Source organism: Mustela nivalis (assembly GCF_964662115.1).
Source record: "Mustela nivalis genome assembly, chromosome: 18".
Classification (NCBI taxonomy): Eukaryota; Metazoa; Chordata; class Mammalia; order Carnivora; family Mustelidae; genus Mustela; species Mustela nivalis.
The window spans coordinates 30,379,607-30,403,586 of record NC_139037.1 but is presented as its reverse complement, the minus strand read 5'-3'; the positions used below and the strand labels follow the sequence as shown (position 1 = coordinate 30,403,586).

At 42.9% G+C, this 23,980-nt stretch overlaps 1 pseudogene across 1 annotated transcript; it reads left to right on the top strand.

Annotated features, from left to right (window-relative positions):
- Positions 1–963: 963 nt before the first annotated feature.
- Positions 964–1,617, top strand: LOC309853746 (large ribosomal subunit protein uL1 pseudogene; annotated as a pseudogene). Its single transcript has one exon. The product of its transcript is annotated as a large ribosomal subunit protein uL1 pseudogene (transcript).
- Positions 1,618–23,980: the final 22,363 nt, after the last annotated feature.

Here is a 23,980-nt window from a genome sequence, read left to right as displayed (position 1 = left end):
AGGTTTCCTTAGCTGGCAATCCCTGCTGACTCTCCAACCAACTTCCAACATCAACTACCGACCACTTTGAATGTCCCAGGCCCTGGTGACCCTCCAGGACTTGTCATTTCATCAGTCACTGCTAAATACCATCAGTCCCCAACATAGTGAGAGATAACGACTGGGTTATTGCTTTAAGTCACTGAGTGTTGAAGTGATTTGTTAGACAGTAATAGATAATCAAAATAATGGGCTACTTCCAACTGTACTGGCAAGTTTAAAAAATAAAATGACAAGGTGAAGATTTAAATTCTCTACTCAAGATATAGTCAGAGATTCAGAGTCTCTATGACTGCCCAAAAGAAGGTGGCTATAAAACTAAGATGCCAAGTCTAATTCTGTGGGCTGCTCAAAATTCAACATAGGTTGAGTAAACAACCTCACTGGATCTCTTGTGTACATGTTAGAGCACTGACTAGGAAAGAATAGGATGTTGACAATACAAGTGGTGACATTTGAGAGGATTTGCATGATTCTGAGGACATCTGATCTTCCAAATCTGACTGTCTATTGCCAAGGGAAGCAGCCCCTCTTTATCTGTTGCAGCTGGCCTTGCCCACTAGAACAGCTAACAAAGACATCATCTGAGGTAGTTATCATCACAGAAATACCAATTATCCCCTTGCCTCAATGTACTACCTCTCAGTGGCTCCAGGCCTAAAATTGCAATTGGATATTAACATGGCCTGGGGCATCACTTACAGAGTAAAACCATAAAAGAAGGGGCACATGCAAAGAACTATTAGATTTTGCTAAATTATGTCAGCAAAATTTGGGGAATGTATGTGAGAAGATCGCAGATTAAAGAGAGAGTAATATAATTCTGAATGAAGCTGAATTTAGTGCTATGATTTTATGTACCAGCAATTCTAAAAACCAATGCACTCACAAGTCTCTTTCCCAGTTATTGTGGCAAGGGGTACCATGAACAGCAAAGTCTCCCATGACACCCCATACAAGGCAGTGAGGGAAGTCCTACACGGGAACCAAGACAAGTGCCCAAAGTTTTTGGAGACAGTGGAACTGAAGATCAGCTTGAAGAATGATGCCCCCAGAAGGAAAAATGTTTTTGGGGCACCATCCAGGCTTAAGTCCACTCCCTGCCTCAAGTTCTCCATATGTACTTTGGGGGATCAGCCGTGCTATAATGAGGCCAAAGGTGTGGATATTCCCCATCTGGACACTGAAGCACTGAAAAAACTCAACATGAATAAAAAATGAGATCAGAAGCTGGAAGAGAAGTATGATGCATTTTTGGCTTCAGAAACTCTGATCAAGCAGATCCCATGAATACAGGGCTCAGGCCTGAATAAGGCAGGCAAGTTCCCCTCCTTACTGACCCACAATGAGAACATGGTGGCTAAGGTGGATGAAGTGAAGTCCATGATCAAATTCCAGATGAAGAAGGTGCTGTGTCTGGCAGTGGTCGTTGGGCACATGAAGATGACAAATGATGAGCTCATGTACAACATCCACTTAGCTATTAATTTCCTGGTATCATTGCTCAAGAAGAATCGGCAGAATATCCAGGCTTTATGCATCAAGAGCAAGGTGGGCAACCCCCAGTGCCTATACTAAGGCACAGCTTAATAAACCCTAGTGTTACCATTACCAATTTGCCTGTGACTAGGGACAGGGAGGAGGTTTGTGAGCTGACATATTGTGCCAATGCACCGTGCTGATGCTGCAATTTTTGGCACTCAGTGATGGGTAGTCATTTTCTCCACACTGCAAACCAAGAAATGGATTCTATCTACCTTCAAAACCGTAGTCTTATTTAGATATCTTGGAACTGAGAACATGTGATACTTAGAACATGTGACAGTAGGTCTGCTAACCAGGACTGAAGCTTTTCTGATAACCCTGAGAAGGGCAGAGTGGAACTTCACATTGAAGACATTGACTCAGCCCTTGGCAGTGTGTTTAACCTATGGCCTGAAGTCACTTCCCTTTAAGCCAGATTCTTTCCATGGGCTTTTTGTTTTGCTTCATTCCTATAAATTGTGCCTCTGGGCTCTTGGTCTATAGGGATCACAAGGAATGTTCCAAATGGAGATCAAGTTCCTAGATGATTCAGAAGGGAGTGCTCCACAATCCTGAGAAATTGATCTAGTATTTGCTTGTCTGACCCCACATTGAATACCCTATGTTCAGGGTAGCAATTCTGCTGTGTGAGATGTTTAGGAAAACACAAGCAGGAGACCTATACAATATTGTAATTCATCTGCAGTGTTTTCTAGGGGAGTTTAGAAAATGGGTAGAATCAAGCTTTGGAAATGTATAGGCCCTTTGCCCCCCAGGTAGGTTCTGCCCCTTTCCTGACCTGAGGTAATTCCCTGCTGGGGTTCTTGCCTCCACCACTGAGTACTGGAAAGCTGGTTTTGGTGTGGTAGGAAATACCTGTGATTTAACTTTTAACTTGAATCTGCTTCATTTAACTTTGATAAAGTAACTAGTTTATCCCTCCATCTTTTAATACAGCTAAAAGTCTATTTCAATCCATAAATAAAAATGTCGCACCTTCTTAAAACAAGCTTGAACCATGAAGAATACAAGTTTTTCACCAAAGCATTAAAAAAAAAAAAAAAAAAATTAAAAAAAAAAAAATCAGTAGGTTCACCCAGGCAGCTGGGAGTGCTTCTAAATGGTTGATAAAAATCTTGACTCAGGGCACCTGGGTGGCTCAGTTGGTTATGCATATGCCTTCGACTCAAGTCATGATCTCAGGGTTCTGGGATGGAACCACACATCGGGCTCCCTCTCAGCAGAGAGTCTGCTTCTCCTTCTCCCTCTCCCTCTGTAATCTCTCGCTCACACACAAATAAATAAACTTAAAAAAAATTTTTTTTCAGGGTGCCTGGGTTGTTCAGTCATTAAGCATCTGCCTTCAGCTCAAGTCATGATTCCAGGGTCCTGGGATTGAGCCCCACATCAGGTTCCCTGCTCAGTGGGAAGACTGCTTTCCCTCTCCCACTCCCCCTGCTTGTGCTCCTGTTCTCACTGTCTGTCTTTCTCTCTCTCTCTATCAAATAAATAAATAAAATCTTAAAAAAAATAATATTATTAAAAAAATTTTTTTCTTAAATAAACTTGATATTTAAAAAATAAAAAGGAACCTTGGTTCAGGGATAGCATATTGTAAATAAAGTCAATATTCATGTAATTCCTTGGTATAATGTAAGGAGAAAAGAATGTTAGAGAAAATTTGTTATAATCTATTCACTCCCGCACCTTTGAGAGGGTTCAAAAACACTGCTTTACCAAAGCAATGAGAAATACATTGATGAGAGGAGTGTCAGAGTCTTTGAAAAGCACTGGAGTGATTGTGCTCTAAGCTAGAAGTGAAAGCACAAGATGCTGCTGTTGAAAAGGGCTTTCTGATTTCAGTGGTGCTGATTGGCTGGCAGAAGCACCAGAGGCAAGGTGAGCATGAGTATCCTAATAGGCCACATAGTTGAAAAGACAATCAGAATGGTTTGATCTGAAGGGGTCTCTCTCCTGGGGTCCTTAAGACAGCTAACCTAGGTCCAACTTGATCCATATCTTGAAAGACTCAGTCTGGTAAAGAGAAGCTTGCCTTGCACCAGCATGACAAAGGATCATGGTCTGGTTCAATTCTGAGGCCTACATCTCAGAATTGACCCAAAATTCCTTGGAAAAAAAAAAGAGAGAGAAAAACTTTGTACACTCAAGGGAAGAGCATGCAATAATATCTAAGTGTGTGTGTTTCAAATCTTCCTCCTAGTCTTCCCTAAAGGAAACTGTGGCCCTGTGCCATTGTAATTGTGTGGAGAAAGGATATATATAGACCTTTATGGCATCATTAGACTGCATTATTCTGAGTTATCATTAATTCCTGGGACCTAACAACACAATTGTAGACCAAGGGTTGAAGTGAAGCTGATAGCAGACTTTAGGCCTGAGCCATCTAACAGTGATTCAGTGGATATGTGAACCCATGTTGGTTATTTCCTTAGTTCCTGAGTTCAGTTGAAGGAAAGCTCCTGGAGCTTTCCTCCATATGAAAACAGTAAACCAAAAACAATAAAAATAGCTTTAAGAATAAAAAAAAGATTGCTACCAACCAAGTCTTGGAAAATCAACCCTACCACAATCCCATTTTGTTTGCCTATTTAATTGGTGCAGGAGATGGATGGATCTTGGAGAATTACAATGGCTTATTCTAAGTTTAATTAGGTTTCACTTCAATTGTAGCTACTATTCCAGATGTAGTCTTCTCAGTGAAGGAAATCAATACAGCCTCTGGCACCTAGTGTGCAGATATTGATCCATCTAATGCATTTTTCTCTATCCCGATTAGCAGAAAATACCAGAAGTAATTATTAAGTAACCATAAGGCTGCCAATTTAGAGGGAGTTTAGAGCAAGAGAAGGTTCTCCAGCTAGCCCAACTCAGCCAGTTGGCCTTTGTGATACAGATCCAATGATGTTTGATTTGTAATTGATGAAGTCACTGTATGAGGCTTAAGGAAAGAAGTGTTAGGAGAATCATAGTTGCAGACCTTCAAGATTGGTAGGAAAGCCCATGCTCTTCTCTCCTTTTAAGAAGCAGCTCTTTTTCAATGTACCTGCATGCCAAGGATCCATGAAAACTGAACTGTTTGTCATGAAGTGGAAGTCGTCTGACCCACCACGCCATAAATTCAGGCAGGCCCAGGATCAGTCCATCATCAAGAAGATATGATTTAAATAGAATTAGGCTTGATCAAATCATTAAGATGGTTATTTACCAGAGCCTCATACTCCAAGCATAGTTACTCTTACCGCACTGCAGTCCTAAAACTCTTGAGCATTCCTTATGATCAGTTGGATGAGGAGGATAAGCAAGCCTGGTTTATGGTGCCAGTGAGAAATGCATTGCTGCGCCCCTTCAGCCTCACTCAAGATTGGCCTTGAAGGACAACACAGAAAGGAAGAATTTTCCAAAAGGTAGGATTTTAAGCCGTTAGTCTTGTGATGCAAGGTCCAGGCATTTGGAAAGAATAAGATTAGATGATTGGTAACAAGGTTTTAATGAAATTTGAGCAACTCCAAATGGTCTCAGCATAAGAACGTAGTTGGTCCCATGTGAGTGCTCAGAAAAGGGCCTCACTATGTAGGAAGTTCTCAATAATCAAGTTGCAAATTTTACTCTGTGGATGTCTGTTGATCTCTTTCCAGACACTCTAGTGAATAGGTTCACAGACAATGTGGTCATGGTGGCAAAGAAAGAGGTAATACACAGGTTTAATAACAAAATTAATTCTGGTTACTATACTGTTCAGTGCACCAGAGTCTTTAATACTGCATCACTGTCTGAGGACCAGACTGTTATCTGGCAGCAACTGGTTATACTGGAACCCTTCCTTTGTGAAGGGGCAGAATTTGTCCTTACTAGAATGCCCTTACTGGAATTCTCTACAGGGTTTTGTATTCCGTGTTCACCATATCTGGCAGTCTCAACAGGCATGGAATCATTAAATGCTTTGTTTGAGATCATGGTATCACATAAAACACTGTCTCTTCATTTTATAGCAAAAGAAATAAGGCAGTTTCTAAAGTTCTTAGGGTTTACTTATCTTTCGATGTACCCCATCATCCATAAATAGTTGGTCTTCCAAAATGATAGAGTGACCTACTGGATTATCACTATTGGAGATAATATCTTGACAGACTAAATAACTATCTTGTAGGCTGTAATACATGCTCTGAGCAAATCAGAGACCAATATTATGGTGTCATTTCTCTTAATGCCAGACTATAAGGGAGCAGGAAATCTGAATGGGAGGACCAATGGCTCCTCTGACTATCTCAACTAATAATAAACCACCTAAAAAGTATTCTCTTTTTATTTCCATAATTCTGGACTTTGCTGATTTAGGGCATCTTCATACTCTAGGAGGAAATGCTTCCTTCCTCAAAGGACAAAACTGTTCCATTGAATATGAAGTTGAGACTCCTTACCGGCCGCTTCATATTCCTCGACAGAAAGTGTTGGCTAAGATGATCAATCTTTCCCATGAAGAGGGTCTTTGCCACATAATGGATGGGAGGAAAAGTAATAATAGGAGAATCCAAAAGTCCCTGATGCTGCCTTTGGCCTTTTTCTGTGATAAAAATTAATGAAAGATGCCAGAAACACCAAATTGGTAATACTACCAAGGCTTAAGCCCCTAGAAATGAATGACCCACAAGAAGAACCCCAACAAGATGGATGCAAAGGAATACGGACTGGGGTGTGGAGGAAAGGAGTTTTGAACGTGAATGCCTCCTTTCCTTTGGCACATCACCATCACTGGCATTGGGTGATAATATACTTAAAATGTTTGCATTGTATCTTTTATTAGAAACATTGCAGGGAGGAGTGCCTGGGTGGCTCAGTGGGTTAAAGCCTCTGCCATCAGCTCAGGTCATGGTTCCAGGGTCCTGGGATGGAGCCCCACATCGGGCTGTCTGCTCAGTGGGGAGCCCACTTCCCTTCCTCTCTCTCTGCCTACTTGTGATCTCTGTCAAATAAATAAATAAAATATTTTTTAAAAAAAGAAAGAAACATTGCAGGGGATGGCTGGCTCATTCAGTCAATAGAGCTCGCAATTCTGGATCCTGTGGTGACTTTAAGCCCCACCTTGGGTGTGGAGCCTACTTAAAAAAAAAATTGCTGATTAGTAGTGAGAGGTAAAGCATCTTTTCATATGCTTATTGGCCATTTCAATTTCTTCTGCTGTAAATTTTCTCTAAATAACTCTACTGAGTTGTCTTTTGTATTATTAAGGGGATCATGCCCAACATGCAATCTATAAAATTACAAGATAAATGCTCTTTTAGGAAAATCTGCGACATACATAAAACATATATGTGTGTACACATAAGTATGACATTTTATATATGTTGGTTACTATCTATAATACTCTGTAACACTCCAAGAAGGTCTCTATGAGTCCAGACTTTGACGTTCAGATAATGGAACATGGCATGGAGAAGAATGAAAAAGAGGGCTGACTAGCTCAGAAGTCTATAACCACACCCCTGCCGCACCCTAGAAATACCTAGGAAGAATTGAGAATCCCAAAAAAGTCCAGTGGAGAAGAAGCTTTGTTCACTCCAAATGGGAAAACATAATGGAAAATGGGAGCTGAAAAAGGTGAAGAGAAGAGGTTGAGACTTTAAATAATATCAAGTCAGGGTAGGACCGTGCTGCCCAGGCTGAGAGTCAAGGGTGGGGAGGGAATGAGAGCCTTATGAAGGTCACCCTCCACCCACCTTTTCTGTGCTTCCCATGCTGTTCACCGTTAATCATGGTGGGGGTATCTCATCAGCCATATCAGGCAAAGGACCAGACCTTCACTCATGCGCTTTTCCGCGACATTCCTAGAAGGTAGAATGCCTTTGTGGTCCTCACTGCTGCCAGAAGACCAGAGAGTCCCAGGAGAAAAGAGTTTGGGATGACTCCAAGAGCCTGGCCTCCTCCCTCCCACAGCTCACAAGACTTGCATTTTTCTTACCTCGTTCAGGTTGTTATAACAACATGCTATTCTGAAAGATAAGGATGATTTTACCAATCCACTCCCAACAGACCAGTATAGATGGGTTTCCTGCAATGATGAGTTGCTGAGACAGAATCAGATATGAGATTTGACAATATTTAATTTAATACCAAATATGGCAGAAAGCTAGAAACCAACAAGGACACTACAAAGCACCCGCATACGTACACACACTTTTCTTGCCTACCTCCATAGAAGACATTACCAATCAATCACAGAACTCTTTCCTTTTGAACACCGACATAGCTCTAAAATGCTCCTTTATTTAGTGCTCTTTAAAACACACCCAAGTTGGCATGTAAAATTAACAGAATTTGCCTCCCTGACCAACCTTTATCTAGAGATGATAAAGCAACAGTTCAGAGGAGGAAATGAGTTGTCTAATAACACAAAAGAAGTAAGCACCAGAGCCAGGGAGGGTGGGCAGGGAGAGGGTTGGAAAAGGGCAAGAAATTCAATTTATTCAGTGCATTTGTGCCATATTCATCAAGGCATTGTGCTTGCAGCTTTGCACTTGTTGTTTTGGAAGAGAATTCAGGTTTGATGAGTGTGCTGAATCAGTTATGCTCTTGATCAGTGTCCTTTATGGACAACAGCACAGGTATACGTGATAAAGTGCCAGGATCATGGCTATCACTGTGGCCATGGGCTAAGCGGTGTTAACTAGGTCATGGGTGCAGTGTGAAGAAAGTCACAGTCTTGCTATTCTTGCCCCTATGCTCTAGTCAGACACTTTCTTTTAGCATTATGACTGTGGATCTGTGCCCAGAAAGCATGGCAGTCTCAAAGGCACCAGCCATGCTTTATCAGTTGACAACCTCAGCCATATACAAGAACCATTTGCTTGGCACAGAAAAACTCACTCCAGGACCACAGCGTATCAGTGTTCAATACTGAGCTTTCTGACCATAGCCAAGCACTACCCTTATCACACAAGGAGCCAAGTAACAAAATGAGGTGCTCAGTATAACCTCCCTCTTCTACCAGATATCATTTAATCCTCCCTGACATACCCCATTACTACTATCACCACCACTGACACTGGGCAAGATAATGGCATAAATATGAAATTACATCATGATCGCTGGTGATGATACTAAAGTCAACTAACTAACAGGTACTGTATTCTTTTGTTGTTCCACAGAACTTAGTTAGAATTTGTCATTTCCTCTGAGATCTCAGAGACAATGATCTGGGGAAACATTCAACAGCACATATCCAGAAGCTGTATTTTCATATATTGTGGCATGATCTTTCGAGTCAGACAGATGTGGCTTCATGTCCTGCCTCTGTCACTAAATTATGTGACCTCGGGCAAGTTACTTAACTTCTCTGACCCCTAATTTGTTCAACAATTAAACAAAATGTGGACAATAACAAGGTGGTGAAGGTATAATATTTATCACAGTCCTTGGCACGTAACCAAATTTCAATAAATGTTTCATATTATTAAATGCCTTAATATTAAGAATAATAAGCAATGAGTAGCAATAATTCCTATAATAAGTCACCATCATCATTATCATCATTGTGATTACGGTAATAGATGCTTTTTAGCCCCCATAATGGTGCCTTTTAGTTTTCTAACCCATTTTGACAATCTCCCAAACAAGACCTTCCACAGAAGGGCTTTAGTTCATGGCCTTTCCCAGGGAAAGTCCATCTATCCAAGATATTTCATCTTCAAAGCCAAACTAAATGTCTCCTTCTTCCAGGAAACTCACTCTCACCACCTAAGAACCACCTTTGGTCTCCGACCTTTTCAACACACTCATTGGCACTTCCATCAGTCAGCTCATAAGTATGACATGCCTACATCACACAAAGCATTATAATCATATCACACAAGGTTGTGCTTGGGTCTTTGCATTTGTAGGTCCCTCTCTGTGTCATGTTTTCCCCCATCCCACAATTTCATGCAATGGCATCTTCCCCACTGTGCAGGTGTCAGGCCAAATGCTGCCGCAGAGAGGGCTTCCTTTGTCATTAACTGCCAATGGCATCCTGCCCCTCCCCCACCAGTTACTCTTCAGTCTGTTTCCATCACTGGTTTACCTAATTTCCCATATTCCTCCTTTATGGGTGGATACACTCCATGAGAGCAGAAATACTGTCTTTCTTGTTCATGGCTGAACCCCTAACAGCTAGAAAATTGCGTAGCACATAGTATGTGCTCAATAAATATTGGATAAATAAATATTTGCTTCCTTTTTCCTCCCAAAATGTTAGCAGCTTCAGGGCAACACCTTCTAAAGCAGATATTCTTTTTACAGCCAGCTAACTGAGCCTGATACAGTATTACTCAAGAGTTGAATAAAATAGCTAGCAATACAGAAATTCAATGAGAAATAACATTAAAGTGTGTGTCCGTCAGATCCTCACTAGATTATAAGCTCCTTGGGGGTAAAAGTCATCTCTTTTTCAATCTTACGCTTCCTGCGGTGCCTAGCAAGCCCCGTGAAATGCCCATATATAATAAAAGCTTAGCTCTGTCAAATGGAATTGAATGGAATAGCACAAGCATCTGCAGAAACATTCAAACACACACAGGGGCCAACAATAAAACTGCAAACTCATACCCACTTCCTCTGCGGCATTGGCTCGGATCTTAGAAAAGCACTATCTATAATTAGGCATTTTGTTCTTTTTATATCCGAGGGATGAGAAAGGAGCTCTTACTTTCTGGGTGGCTGGGGAAGCAGAAAATAAACCCACTGTCTGAAACAGAAATGAAGATCCTTCGATTATTTCCATCTTGTCACCAGAACCCTGAGTCCATGTGCCAGTCTGCATTTCCTCCGTCTTAAATGGACCCTCTTTCTGGTCAGAGCCTTGTCCTACTTGAGCAAATAGATGTCTTCCCACTGAAGTCAGCATCGATAGCCAAAGATTAGACCTGTTTGGTGTCAAAGAAATGTTCCATAGCTTCTGTGGCTGATGACCTTCTCATTAACCCCTATATAGTAATGAAGAGGAAGGTGGTAACTACCGTTCACCGAGTACATGTTATGTGGCCAGTTAAGTCAGTCACATGTGTTATACCATGTAGTTTTCACAAAAACCCTGTGGTTTCATATCATCATCATCATCATTTATTTTATTATTATTATTATAACTTTACTTTTTTTTTTTTTAAAGAAAAATCTGGGACTGGTAAAATTCGAATATGGCCTATAATTTGGTTGATGGTGTGATTAATGTCCCTTTCATGGTATTGATCATTGAATCCAATCAATACATTATCCTTGGAGGAAGCCGGGGGAAAGTGTGCAAGACGGCCTCTGTACTATTCCTATGACTTCTTGTGGGTTGAAAACTTTTCAGATAAAATAGTGGTTGTTTTCTGCTTTAAGAAAGAATCCTGGAGGGCGCCTGGGTGGCTCAGTGGGTTAAAGACTCTGCCTTCAGCTCAGGTCATGATCCCAGGGGTCCTGGGATCGAGCCCCGCATCAGGCTTTCTGCTCAGCGGGGAGCCTGCTTCCTCCTCTCTCTCTGCCTGCCTCTCTGCCTACTTGTGATTTCTCTTTCTCTGTCAAATAAATAAATAAAATCTTTAAAGAAAAAGAAAGAAAGAAAGAATCCTGGAACACAGAAGGTTAAATAGCTTACCCAGATCACAAAGTTTGTATACAAAGAGGTCAACATGAACCACTGAGAGCCCAGGCCTTGACCATCAATATACAGCTTGCTGGCCATGCTTCTCAGCTTCTCAACTGTCCTCCTTTAGTGCCACATTGCCCTCCTCACCTTGGTCCATGGGAAGCTTAGAGCTAAATGCTGCTGAACAACAGCATCTGTGGGCTGCTATCTCTGGAATGTCAATTTCATTCCTCTTTGGTCACTTTCCTTCCAGCCTCCATCCTCTTTGGTCTTCCTTAGACTAATGTTATCACTTTTTTTTTTTTTTTTTAAGATTTTATTTTTTATTTGACAGAGAGAGAGAGCACAAGTAGTCAGAGAGGCAGGCAGAGAGAGATGAGGAAGCAGGCTCCCTGCTGAGCAGAGAGCCTGATGGGGGGCTCGATCCCAGGACCCTGAGATCATGACCTGAGCCGAAGGCAGAGGCTTAACCCACTGAGCCACTCATGTGCCCCTGTTATCACTTTTTAAAAATGTTGTGTCTTTGGTAGTTCCTTTAAATCCTTCTGGGAAAGATTCCGGGTTATAAATAAGGTTATAAGGATCTTTCTCCTCAAACTCCAAGAACACTCTTCCACCCAAGTTTCTTAACCTACAGATCAACTCGTACCACTCAGCCAGCATCCCATAGTTCAAATGCTATGACTAGGAAGGTGCCCAAGGCATATGATGGGATATGAAACAATGGCTTTAGGTGGTAGAAGGTTGAAAGGCCTTCCCTATCTTTATTTTGCTTTCTGAAAATTAAATACTTGGCAGGGCTTTCCTTGAGCTAATTAGCATCCCTTCCTAACATTTTAAGTAAGTACTCATTTAGAGCAGTGAATGATTGCACTGAGATTAGAGTATAGGGAAAATCTTTCTATTGGGAATAATCTACTTATTCGGCTGTTTGTTTGAAGCAGAGATAAACAATTTTTTTTTCCTTCCTGACATGCCAGGCATAAGAGGGAACACAGTGATTAATGAAACTCTGCTTTTCACCAATAAATTTCTGACTTCAGATACAAGCTCATAGTTGTTGAGTTTTCTGGGAATTTTTTTTCCCCTTTCTCCCTTTTATTTATTTATTTCTTTAACAGATAGGAAAAAGAAAGTGGCACCATCCAGATTCTAAAGCCCATTTAAATCTGTTACATTGTGAACTATTTTTGGTTCTGAAAATGGTTTAGGTAATTTCTCATTGGTTCTCCTGGGAATGCCACTTTGTGCTCTGTTATTTATAATCTGCAGAAATTAATTATGCTGCTAATTAACAGCTTGCAAACAAATTATTGCTCAAGGAGTTATTTATTCAGTTATGAAAACACAACTTCAGGCTTCTATGTAGATTATTTCTGACAGCTCTTTTATTTCTTGCTTTTGTTTTTGAGTCTTTCTGCTCCTAAGATTCAATGTAGAGAGAGTGACAATTAGTCAGGTTGTCAGTAGCAGAAGCTAGGTCAGCTGTTCTATGAGAGGGAAGCAGACAGACAAGAAGGTTGCAGAGCCTGCTCCCTGTGCCCCCCTGGGGTTGATGAAGAAATTCCTTATGTGAGTGACGGTTTCTGTAACAACTACAGCAAATCTGCACATGCCCATTTTTGCCTCTCGCAGGTATCTAAGAGAACTCTGGAGGTGTCAGGTAAGGAGGAATATAAACACATGTCATTGGCACCACCCCTCCCCATGCCCATACTCATGGCAGACAGCAACAATGGATCACAGATCTAATTCAGCCTCTGAATCATTCTCAACACAGTCTCCCATTAGGCATTACCAGCTGTTGCTATCTCTGGTAGGAGGAAAAAGCTGGCCAAAGTGAGTGATAAATGATGTCCCTTTCCAAACTGGGCTAACAGGGTGGAGGAACCTGTATATAAGAAGTCTCTTTCTCTCTTGGTCAAACTTCAGAAGGGCACTGAGAACACAGTCTGACTCCTAACCGACCCCATCCTGCCCAGAGAGACCCCAAAATCCCAAAATACCAGCTATTGACAACAAAACAAAACAAAACAAAACAAAACAAAAAAACCAGAAAAAAACAGAAAAAGCCAGTTCCAGGGGAAGATCTGTGTTGAACAGTGACTGCAGAGCACCTGCACAAGTCCTTCCTTGAGGCTCACAACCCAGGTGAGCTGTTGAGTGTTAGAGAGTTAGAACCCCATTTTACAGATGACTTTCAGAAAAACGAAGCAACAGGCCCCGAGTCCCACGACTTGGAAGTGGCAAAGCTGGGTCTTGATCCTGTGACTTGAGATCACCAACCCTGTACTGTCTCCTCATTGTCAAGTTTCTTGATACATCTTTGCTCCGCCACTGGCAGCAGGAAACTGGAGCAATTCTCCGCTCCATGTCCTGAGGCAGCCATGAAACCTCCTTTCTCAGATGCCTCTCCAAGCAGTGCACCCCCTGTTGGCCTTTGGGAGGCTAAGTGCAGCAAATGAGATGCATGGACTGAATTCAAATTCCGGTCCTAACCTGATAAGCCTTCTGAGATCAGACAAGTTCCCTAAGTGCTATGAACCTCAAGTTCCTGATCTGGAAAAGGGCAATGATGAACTCTTACCATGCACAGCTGTATGCCAAGGTGTCCAAGATAGCCTGGTTTAACCTAATAAATACGGGAAATAATTTAACTATCCATCAATAGCAGAGTGAACAAAAGACCGATTTTAGTCATAAAATGGAAGAATCTACCTCAGTTAAAAGGAACAAACTAGGGGTACCTGGGTGACTCACTGGATTAAGCCTCTGCCTTCAGCTCCGGTCATGATCTTGGCCTCCTGGGATCGAGTCCCTGCATCAGGCTCTCTGCTCAGCAGGGAGCCTGCTTCCTCCTCTCTGCCTGCCTCTCTGCCTACTTGTGATCTCTGTCTGTCAAATGAATAAATAAAATAAAATTTTAAAAAAGGAACAAACTAAACGTACAGATACGAAGGTGCATGACTTTCAAAACCTAAGAGTAAATGAAACAAAAGCACAAGTGGATAAGAAATGTGTAATACAATATCTGGTGTTTATTCTGTATTTTTCCATGTATATGCCTATCTAGTAAAAGAATAAAAACATCTTGGCAGTGATACTCAATAACCTCAGAATATTGTTTCCCCTGAGAAGGAAAGAAAAGGGAGGCATATGACTTGGAATATTGCTGTTTCTGATGTGAAGGCTACATGATTGTCTTTAGGTCAGGTTCATGTTTCTAGTGAATTTTCAGTAATTTGGGGCTTTCCACATTGAATCCTGTTTTTGATGTAGCATGTGGTCTCAATATTTAAGGGAGTCTTTGTTAATCTCTGCTTTAGCAAATGATCCTTCTGTTATGTAATTAGTCATCCCCTAATTCTGTCTATATACTAGACTACTGTTTTTCAAACTGTCTCCCAAAAGATGCTTTTTCATTCAAAGTGTTTTAGTGAAGGTCAAGTCTGTGCCAGTCACCCTGCTAGATGTGGATATATACAAAGGCAAACAAAATAAATACGGATGCTGTGCTCGGAAAGCTTACAGCAGGGAAGAAAACTAAACAAGTAAACAAGTTGTGCAAAATTCTACAGAAGAAATGAGCAGCGTGGCATAAAAAAAAAAAAAAAAGGAGGAAGAGGCAGAGTGTTTCTGTTATTTCTTGTGTGTAATAAACCACCTCAAAATTCAGTGTCTTATAATAGCAGCCACTTATTCTTTCTCCCAATTCTGTTGATTGACTAGAAGTTTTTTCTGCTTCCCATGGTATTGGTGGGGTTGTTGAATGGGCTAGAAGGTCCAAAGTGGCCTCAATACCATGGCTAGCTAAGCCCCCATCCATCCACATGGGTACTTCCTTGGGTCTGCTTGAACTTCATCAACATCATGGTCGGGTTGGCAGGGGTATTCCTAGAAAAGGAGATGGGAGCTTCAGATCTTGTAAGGGTAGCCCCAAAATTACTGTATCATTTCTGCCACAACCTGCTGGTTAAAACAAGTCACGCGGCCATCCCAGATTCAAGGGTAGGGAAATTAGACTCTACCTGCTAAAGGGAGGATTGGTAAAGAATTAATGACCATCTTTACCCACCACACAGAGGTTTGGACTGATCATAGCTAAGGGGTTCTGGTGTGCCATGTCTTTTCCATAAATATTCAGCTGTGCCCATTACCAAGGTCTCTAAGAGGTCCTTAAGCAAAGAACATGGTTTCACTTACCTTTTCGAAAATGTATCTTTTATGAGGTGCCTGGCCCACTCAGTTGAGCGTGTGACACTGGATCTTGGGGTTGGGAGTTCGAGCTCCACATGGGGTATAGAGATTATTTAGGAAATAAATTAAAATTAAAAATTTAAAAAAATGTATCTTTTATCAATGGATGTACACATTTTTCATTTATGTTAACCTGGCATTTTCCAAAGTTAGCTGAGTACAAGTACTCTTTTTTCCCTACAGAACCCCTGGATCTGGCATTTTTAACTCTCCGTTTGGGAACTGATTGTTCTTAAATGAAGCAGATTTTTGTAGATCAGAGTTGCTGACTGCAGAGTCCTAATGACAGGTATCACGTGGTCTTTGGAGAAAAAGTTCTTCCGTGTAAATCAGAAAAATTAATAAACATGATGACACAGTCTGCATGATATAGCCCAGGCCTGAGTCAGGGAGGGGGCTCTGGTAGAAAGGGGAGGAGAGGGATCTGGATTCTGTCACCTGCTCGGCCCCCACCTCCCACCTTCACTCCTGACCTTCAGCATTTCCCTATTCATTCCTCTGGTCCAGGAAAGACAAACTCTGGAATTTCCATTTGCATCTAAAATAAAAATGTACAAGCAAATGCCATCAGCCTGTAACACTACGACCACCTGGACAATTATTAGAGATGAACTGCTGTGAATTACATGAAAGACAAAAGCGCCCCCCTTGAACACAATCCAGCATCCAGCAGACAGGCTGTGATGTTCAGCAGCCCCGCCAGCCATGTTACGGTGGCATTACAAGGGGAAAACAGCTCTGTGCTGAGTTCATAATTATCATGATCTACTATTATGATCCATCACCAACAGAGCAGTTGGTGAAGCCACCATAAATCACCATTATTTATATTGCAGCAAATCACAAGGACATATCATCAAGAATCATAATTCATACACACTTCAGATCATAATTACCTATATATGACTGTCTAGGTATGTCACCAAGGTAGCGTGGGAGGAAAAAACTCATCGGCTGCACTGTCTCCAAGACTTGGCTTCTCTAAGCAAGCCTTTAAGCTTTGCAAGGAAAGAGAAGACAAGTCTAGCTATTTCTCTTCTCCCTACCCACCCCTTAAACCCCAGATCTGTCCTGGATCTCCTTAGATCACACCAAAGTGGCTGGGTTCTAGGATCCAGCTTTAGGCTGGACATTAGACAATCTTATGACCTCTTGGTTTGACATTATGTGCTGTGGAAAGCAGCTGAAGAAGGTGGGAAGCTTATCCTGGAGGACATGCCCTTGGTCACAAAGCTGTGGTCCTTCAGAGGAGTTTAGCTCTGTCCCAGTCGTGTGCCAGAGAGGCTAAAGAGCCATGTGTTTTAGACAAGATTAAGGTTCCAGATAAAAATTGGATTAGATTAGCCACACCAGATATTTTTCAGCCACCAAATTCTTAAGATTCGTCATAGTGCTCTGCCCGTCATATTGGAATGCAAGGTAAAAGGAAAAACCAGCGATTCCAATCTCATCTTTCCTCAAAATTGTGACATTTTGTTGACTGTGGATTGTTTGCATTAATTTAAATTTTTAAAAATATTGCATTCAAATATTATTTATCTTCATTACTGTCTGGTACTCTATCAAAATCCTGCAAGAATTCCTCAGCTCCGTGTCCTAGTTGACCCCTGGGTGATTTTATCAATGACCTTATGGCATAAATACAGTTATCCCGTTTTGGCGATGAAAAAGCTGAGGTTCTGTAACTTGGCCAAGTCACACTCTGGGCAACTCTGAAAGCTCACTGAGAATAAGAAAACGTTATGAACTTCCTTTAGTTCCTCTTTTTCTCCAGTCCTACACTATATCACCGAAGGGAAGAAACTGAATTTGATTGAGTCCAGTCCAAAGGCAGAGACCTAGAGTAACCATTTGCTCTAACACAAAGGAGAATGTCCTTATGGCCAGCCCACTTTCTTATTCATCTTTGAGCAGGCAGTCTACAAGTGGTCAGCTGCCTTTTCAGGGTCCATGAACTCCCCCGAAGTTATATGAACAAGTGTGTGTGCCTGTGTGTGTCCTGCACAGAGGACCTGTAAGTCTTAACTCTCAAAAAGATCTTTGACCCTCCAAATTTAAAATATTGCCTTATAAGAGCTTGGGTAACTTTTAATGCAGTCTCATAGTGAAGGATCCATAAATAATCTATTTTATCTTTTCACCACTAAGGAGTCTCCATGAAAACAATATGTAGTTTTTGGTGCCAAAGTTCTAACAGAAGCTTGTATCATACCATCCCTCTCTCGTATTTCAGCTAAGCATAAATTTTTAAGTTCCCAGTGAAGGCATTTTAGAGGTCACTTAGTTCCCAAAGCTTCCCAATCTTAATTCCACTGTATTTAGAGGTAGACAAGAGTAAGGCCCTGAGGAACTGTGTGACCTGTCCCCTGTTCCATAGCTGCGTCACCTCAGGGCTGAGGTTAAAGCCAAAGCTCATCTCCTGGGCCCCTTTCTCCACTGGACAGCCGGCTTCTGTTGGCCAAGTACACCTAGGACCATAACTGGCTGACCCACCACACCTTGGTGCTCTGTTTGGATTCAAGCCTCTGGTACACAGCAGCTAATATTTCATATACTTTGGCTTCAACTCAACTGGGACACAAACCCTGTAGCCCCACTTCTTTGCAACTACTTTCAAATATGAACCAAACAGAATCTTTGGTGGAGACCTTCTGTGCTGAACCAGGAATTCCCTCTAGTTTGAGATTCATAATTAATACCTGTGTAACTGACACCCTAGGATGACTCCCTAGGATGGCCTGATCTCTCTCTCTCTCTCTCTGGATCGAATTTCTCAAGATTTTCCCTCTGAAGACAAACGTGTTCAGTGGTGATGATTATTAAAAACAAAGAGAATCTGGCTTCAGAGAGGGCATGTGAGTCCTGATCTCCAAGATGATAAATATCTCTCATGGCTTCAGAACATGGTTTTCCAATAATTAAATTTGGGGAAGTGATGAGAAATGGCGTTGAGGACGGCAGGGTTGGATAGATAAACTTTAAAGGGGCCTCAGGCCTTAAAAAAGAAAAGCTTAACAAGATAGGAAAAAAAGGGGGCGCCTGGGTGGCTCAGTGGGTTAAGCCGCTGCCTTCGGCTCAGGTCATGATCTCAGGATCCTGGGATCGAGTCCCACATCAGGCTCTCTGCTCAGCAGGGAGCCTGCTTCCTCCTCTCTCCCTGTCTGCCTCTCTGTCTACTTGTGATCTCTCTCTGTCAAATAAATAAATATAATCTTTAAAAAAAAAAAAAGATAGGAAAAAAAGGTATCAAATGAGATCACTGGTAAATTTCATCACCAATTTAAAAGTGGTGAAGGTCCCTCACACAGGGGTGAGCTGTGTGTTGAAGCTTGCCACAAGCCCCAAACTGTGCTAAGCACCCCGTGGGACATTGAAGTACATAAGAGAGAGCCATGGTCCTCAGTAGTTTACCATCTAGTTGGGGAGCAAAATGCAAAACACAGCAACAAATCAATGAGTGATGAAAGGTGCCATTATTTCAGAGAAGAGAGAGCTATCAGCATGAGTCGAGATAGCGATGTCAGATCAGGCTCTGATTAAGTGAGCACCAACTACAGTCTGGTAAGGGGTACTTTCTACCTCGCCCATAGCACCTGCATTTCACACTCTGTTGTAGAGAGAAGGTGTCTTCTAGCATCGGGTTCATTCAAGACGATTTTGTTGTATACCCAAAGGACGTAAAAAAGGACAACTGTGTTATAAGGCTAAGGATATTCCGCTAAGCGGGATCAATATGGGCTCAAATAGGGCATTAAGCTGTCAGATATGATGAATTCCTTTTCCACATTCTTGAAGATGATGAAGAAAAACAGAAAGTCGACTACACATCTGGAGTGGAGAATTGTCTTCAACATCCTTCCTGCCTCTTGTACAGGTGGGGCTTCTTACAGGTGCCCCCTAGAGGGGCACCTGGGTAATTGAGTCAGTTAAGCATCTGACTCTTGGCTTTGGCTCAGGTCGTGTTCTCAAGGTCGTGATCTCAGGATTGTGAGATTAAATCCTGCATTGGGCTCCGTGCCAGTGTGGAGCCTGCTTGGGATCCTCTCTCTCCCTCTCCCTCCCTGAAAAGAAAAGAAGAGAGAGGAGAGGAAAGAAAATGCCCCTGGAAAGAGAAATGTATAAATATTAGACCAGAAGAGTTATAGACTACAAAAAAAAGGGTTGGGGTTTATGACATCTGGGGGAAAGCCGGAAAACCAGAAAAGAGGACAAACTCTAGAGAGGTGCAAGTTCAAAGGACAGAAGAAGTAGGGAGGGAGGAGCAGGGGTAGCAAGAGGAATGCATAGGGACGCACTGGCCCAAGATCTTGGTGAGGCCACAGTGACCCAGAGGTGGGAGCACCACCATGGGCTGGATTGTCACCTCCTGGGCTGGATTGTCACCTCTTTCCCTTCCCATCCCATCTTGACTCTGTATGATTTAGATATTTATCCCAGAAATATCAAGTGAGGAGCTGTCAGAACCTCTCTTGTTTATGGCAGGGAGCAAAAGCAATGAAAACACAATACTCGAAATGGGTATTCAGTTAGGGTTAAGTATGTTACATGAAAGAACTCATTCAATCCTTGACAAAAGGAGGAGGCAACTCATTCTCTCTTCTGCCGTCAATGGAAAAGAATAGAGACCACTTCGGCGTGGAATCTGGGGGAAAAGGTCCACTCCTAGAGGAACCCTATTCGCAGCTTCCTTTCTCCCTACCCCCACCCCTGCCTCTCCTCCCTCCCTTCCTTCCTTCCTTTCTAGTCCCCTCACCTAAACATCCCCACCAGTAAAGAAGAGCTGTAGAAACCCCATGAGCTAAACACTAGAAGCTTGGTACCAAATGGGACTTGACAGTTCAAGCTGCCGGGGCCAGTGTACTCCTCTAGCTCATGAAAAAAAGGAACCGACAGATACCCCTGACCAGGCATGCATACCTTGTAAAAGTTTCCTTTGTCTTCCTCAAGGGGATAAGGGTTGCTTGTGCAAGTACACACACACACACACACACACACACACACATGCGCGCGCGCGTGCACACACACAGACACACACGGGTCTCCCTTATTAGATAGGATCATCCTATAGCCCCTGGATGTTTTCTCCCACTAACGGGTCATCATCTCTAACACCTGTACCCTCCCTGAGTGATCCTTCGGGCTACCTTGCGGATCATACCAAGCCCTTACCAGCCCACTCAAAAGTAGTGTCTCAGTCCCCCCAACATCCAAGCTAACCCTGGGCCCTGTACAGTCACAGATGAACCCAGTTCAGGCTCCTGACCACTGATCCAACATCAATTTTTTCCAAGCCCGAGGCATGCGATTATCTGCAAAGCTGACTTACAAGATAAAATCCCCAGGCCTCTCCCCAACCCCCCCCTCCAACAAGCAGACATTGATTTTACACAGAATGTGCATGGCTTTGATGGTGTTATTGCAATCAACATGAAAAATACCACCACAGTGCTTATCCGGATGTCTCAGTTGTTTTGCCTCATAGCACAAGTGATTGTTTAAAGAGGCCTGACACTGTTGGAGTCTTTTGTTTTATGGATTTTGTAAAGCATTGCTCTTTGTCTCCTGGGCTGGCGGAGGAAGAAGCTCTTTTTTCAAGGCAATGGGCAGTGCTTTCAGGAAATAGGATCCAACCTGAAGGCTGATTTGGGGAGTCCTTTAAGCTCCCCCGTTTACATGATGATGGTCCCACAGGAAAGGCTGCTCCTAACTGGTGTGTGCCTTTAACGGACGACTGGCCAGGTTACCCAGAACCTTTCTCCCTGCCTGTTTTCCGTGGTGCTCTGCCTTTCTTATTCCATGCTGGTCCTAAGTAACTAAATGGGTTTGCTCCCTCTCTTTTAGCCCTTGCTTCCCTCACCACCCCCCCAACACACTCCCCACCCCCGCATCACAGCCAAGCAGTTATCTAACTCATCTGATCCCCAGCAAAAGGCACACAGACCATTCACCTCCCCTCCCACACAGACAGAATGCCAGAGACAAGACACCCCTCCTCTCTCCTCTCCCCTGCCTGTGACACACAGTTGATCCGGCCACCTCTCCCATCAGCACGGGGACCCCCCACCCCGCCAAAAGGCTGGGCTCTTCACCATGTCTGTGTATCTACTCACTGTCCTATTTAGTGCTGTTTGAATTATATGGAGAATCGGGAGTGAGGGTCAGGATTCAACTGGATAATTATGAGACCACATATTGGGGAATGATCGCTGAATTCTGAAGCAGGTTATTGCAGCCCGGGCACCATTGACATATGGGGCCAGACAATCCTTTGTTTTAGGAGAATCTCCCATGCATTCATTGCTGGATGTTTAGCAGCATCAAAGATGTCTCCAACATTGCCACAGATCATCCCAGCTGAGATCCACTGCCCTAGGGCATCACAGGGGGAAAGAGGCTAATGCTAAAACAAGTTCCTGAAGAGGTGGTAACCTGAGGTCAAAGTGAGCCATAGAAGCTTCCCTGCAGGATTATTGCCCATGCTGCCTCTAGTCTCTGTGGTGCTCCCCACCAGCCCTGCACCATGATTCCCATGCCCCTTCCCCATCGCCCCATCAAATCTCCCAGCTCTAAATTTGATCACCGAATTTATTGGACCATGTTTAGGCCCAGTTTGGGGTTCTCTCTTTATTACAGACAGAGAGCAAAACTGAGCCATGCGCCTACAACCTTAGAGGAAAGGATTTAAGCTTAGAGTGGGGGCAAGTGGGTTTGGGGCCCAGATCTGCTGTTGGGCCACTGGGCGCCATCAGGTGACACCCCTACTCTCCATGGGCAAGGATTCCTTGTTTGACTTTCAGTAGGAGAGCAGAGAAGGAAGGAGGTGGGCCCAATTAAGGATCTTTACGCCCTTGTATGGATTTCCAGAGTTTAATAAAGCAATTGTAGGGGTCCCTGGGGGGCTTAGTCAGGTAAACGTCTGTCTTTGGCTCAGGTCATGATCCCAGGGTCCTGGAATGGAGTCCTGCATTGGGCTCCCTGCTCAGAAGGAGTCTGCTTCTCCCTTTCCCTCAACCACCCCCTCCACTGATGCACATTCTCTCTCTCTCTCTCTCCCTCAAATACATAAAATCGTTAAAAAATTTTTTAAAAAATAAGGATTTCGTAGGCATCACCTTAGAAGAAGAGAGAAAATGAGCTTCAACCTGCCATTCAAATACTATGCCAAGAGGAGTTTTTCTCTTACCAATTCTAAATACTAAGCTTCCAGGTTAAATTTCCTCCACACCCCAAATAAAGTTTCAATATCAAATGTGTGTGTGTGTGTGCGTGTGCGTGTGTTTGTCCTTAAAGAAAAAAAGAAAAAAAAAATGAACTCAATGACATGAATTAAAGGACAATAAGGAGCCTGTGAGGGAGAGAGATTGGGCCAAAGTCTGAATACAGCAAGGGCACTGGGAATGTGTCGTCAAGGGGCAAGGTGGGGATCAGTGGACAGATTACTAAAAGGAAGTAACCAGAGTATGGGGGTTCTGGCTAACCCAGCTTAATAGGATTCTCACTGAAAACAGGCCAGGGTGATCAGACATCACCTTGGTAGAGGATGAGGAACCTGGTCTCACCTCAGGAGTTATCAGATCTCGAGGGCGGGGGATTTGGTTAAATGGACTGAACAGATTTCTTGCTAAAACTAGGTTTTACAAGGAAATGTTCCGATGGGCCCAGGAGACTATTCAGCAGCCTGACTAAAGTCTGGTCAAGCAGAGAATCCTTGTCAGTGTGTATAATGTTACAAAAGTCTGAAAAATCTCTAGACCAGATAACATCAAGGAAACTTCAGGTTCCAATGTTCTAGCAAAACCTTTAACACAGAGATAATTTTCTGTGCAAAAATATTTTAATGGCCCCTAGAAGCCAGACTGAATGAGGGCAAGGATTTGACCCTCTGGGGAAGAAAAAGTAGCTTATGCCTCTACCTTCCCAAATTCTCAGCTTGCCGCCTCCCCTCCCCCACCACCCAAAGACAGATTAATGAGAGAAAAACATACACCTGCATTTCAGGTCAATTCCAAGTGACTTAGAGGCTTTCCTAAGAAAATGAGGCCTGAAGAAACAGTTTAACTTCAGTGTTTCTATACTGTTGTTGTTATTATTGCTTTAAGATTTATTTCTTGGGGCGCCTGAGTGGCTCAGTGGGTTAAGCCTCTGCCTTTGGCTTAGGTCATGATCCCAGGATTCTGGGATTGAGTCCTACATTGGGCTTTCTGCGGGTAGCAGGGGGAGCCTGCTTCCACCTCTCTCTCTGCCTGCCTCTCAGTCTACTTGTGATCTCTGTCTGTCAAATAAATAAAACAAATAAAATCTTTAAAAAAAATAAAGATTTATTTCTTGATTTTAGAGAGAGAGAGAGAGAGAAAGCATGAGGAGGAGGGGCAGAGGGAGAGAGCATCTCAAGCAGACTCCACACCAGGCACAGAGCCCAACCTAGGGTTTGATCTCCCGACGCTGAGATCATGACCTGAGCGGAAACCAAGAGTCAGAGGCTTAACCCACTGTACCACCCAGGTGCCCCTTTATATTGGCTTTGATGAAGAATGCAGACTT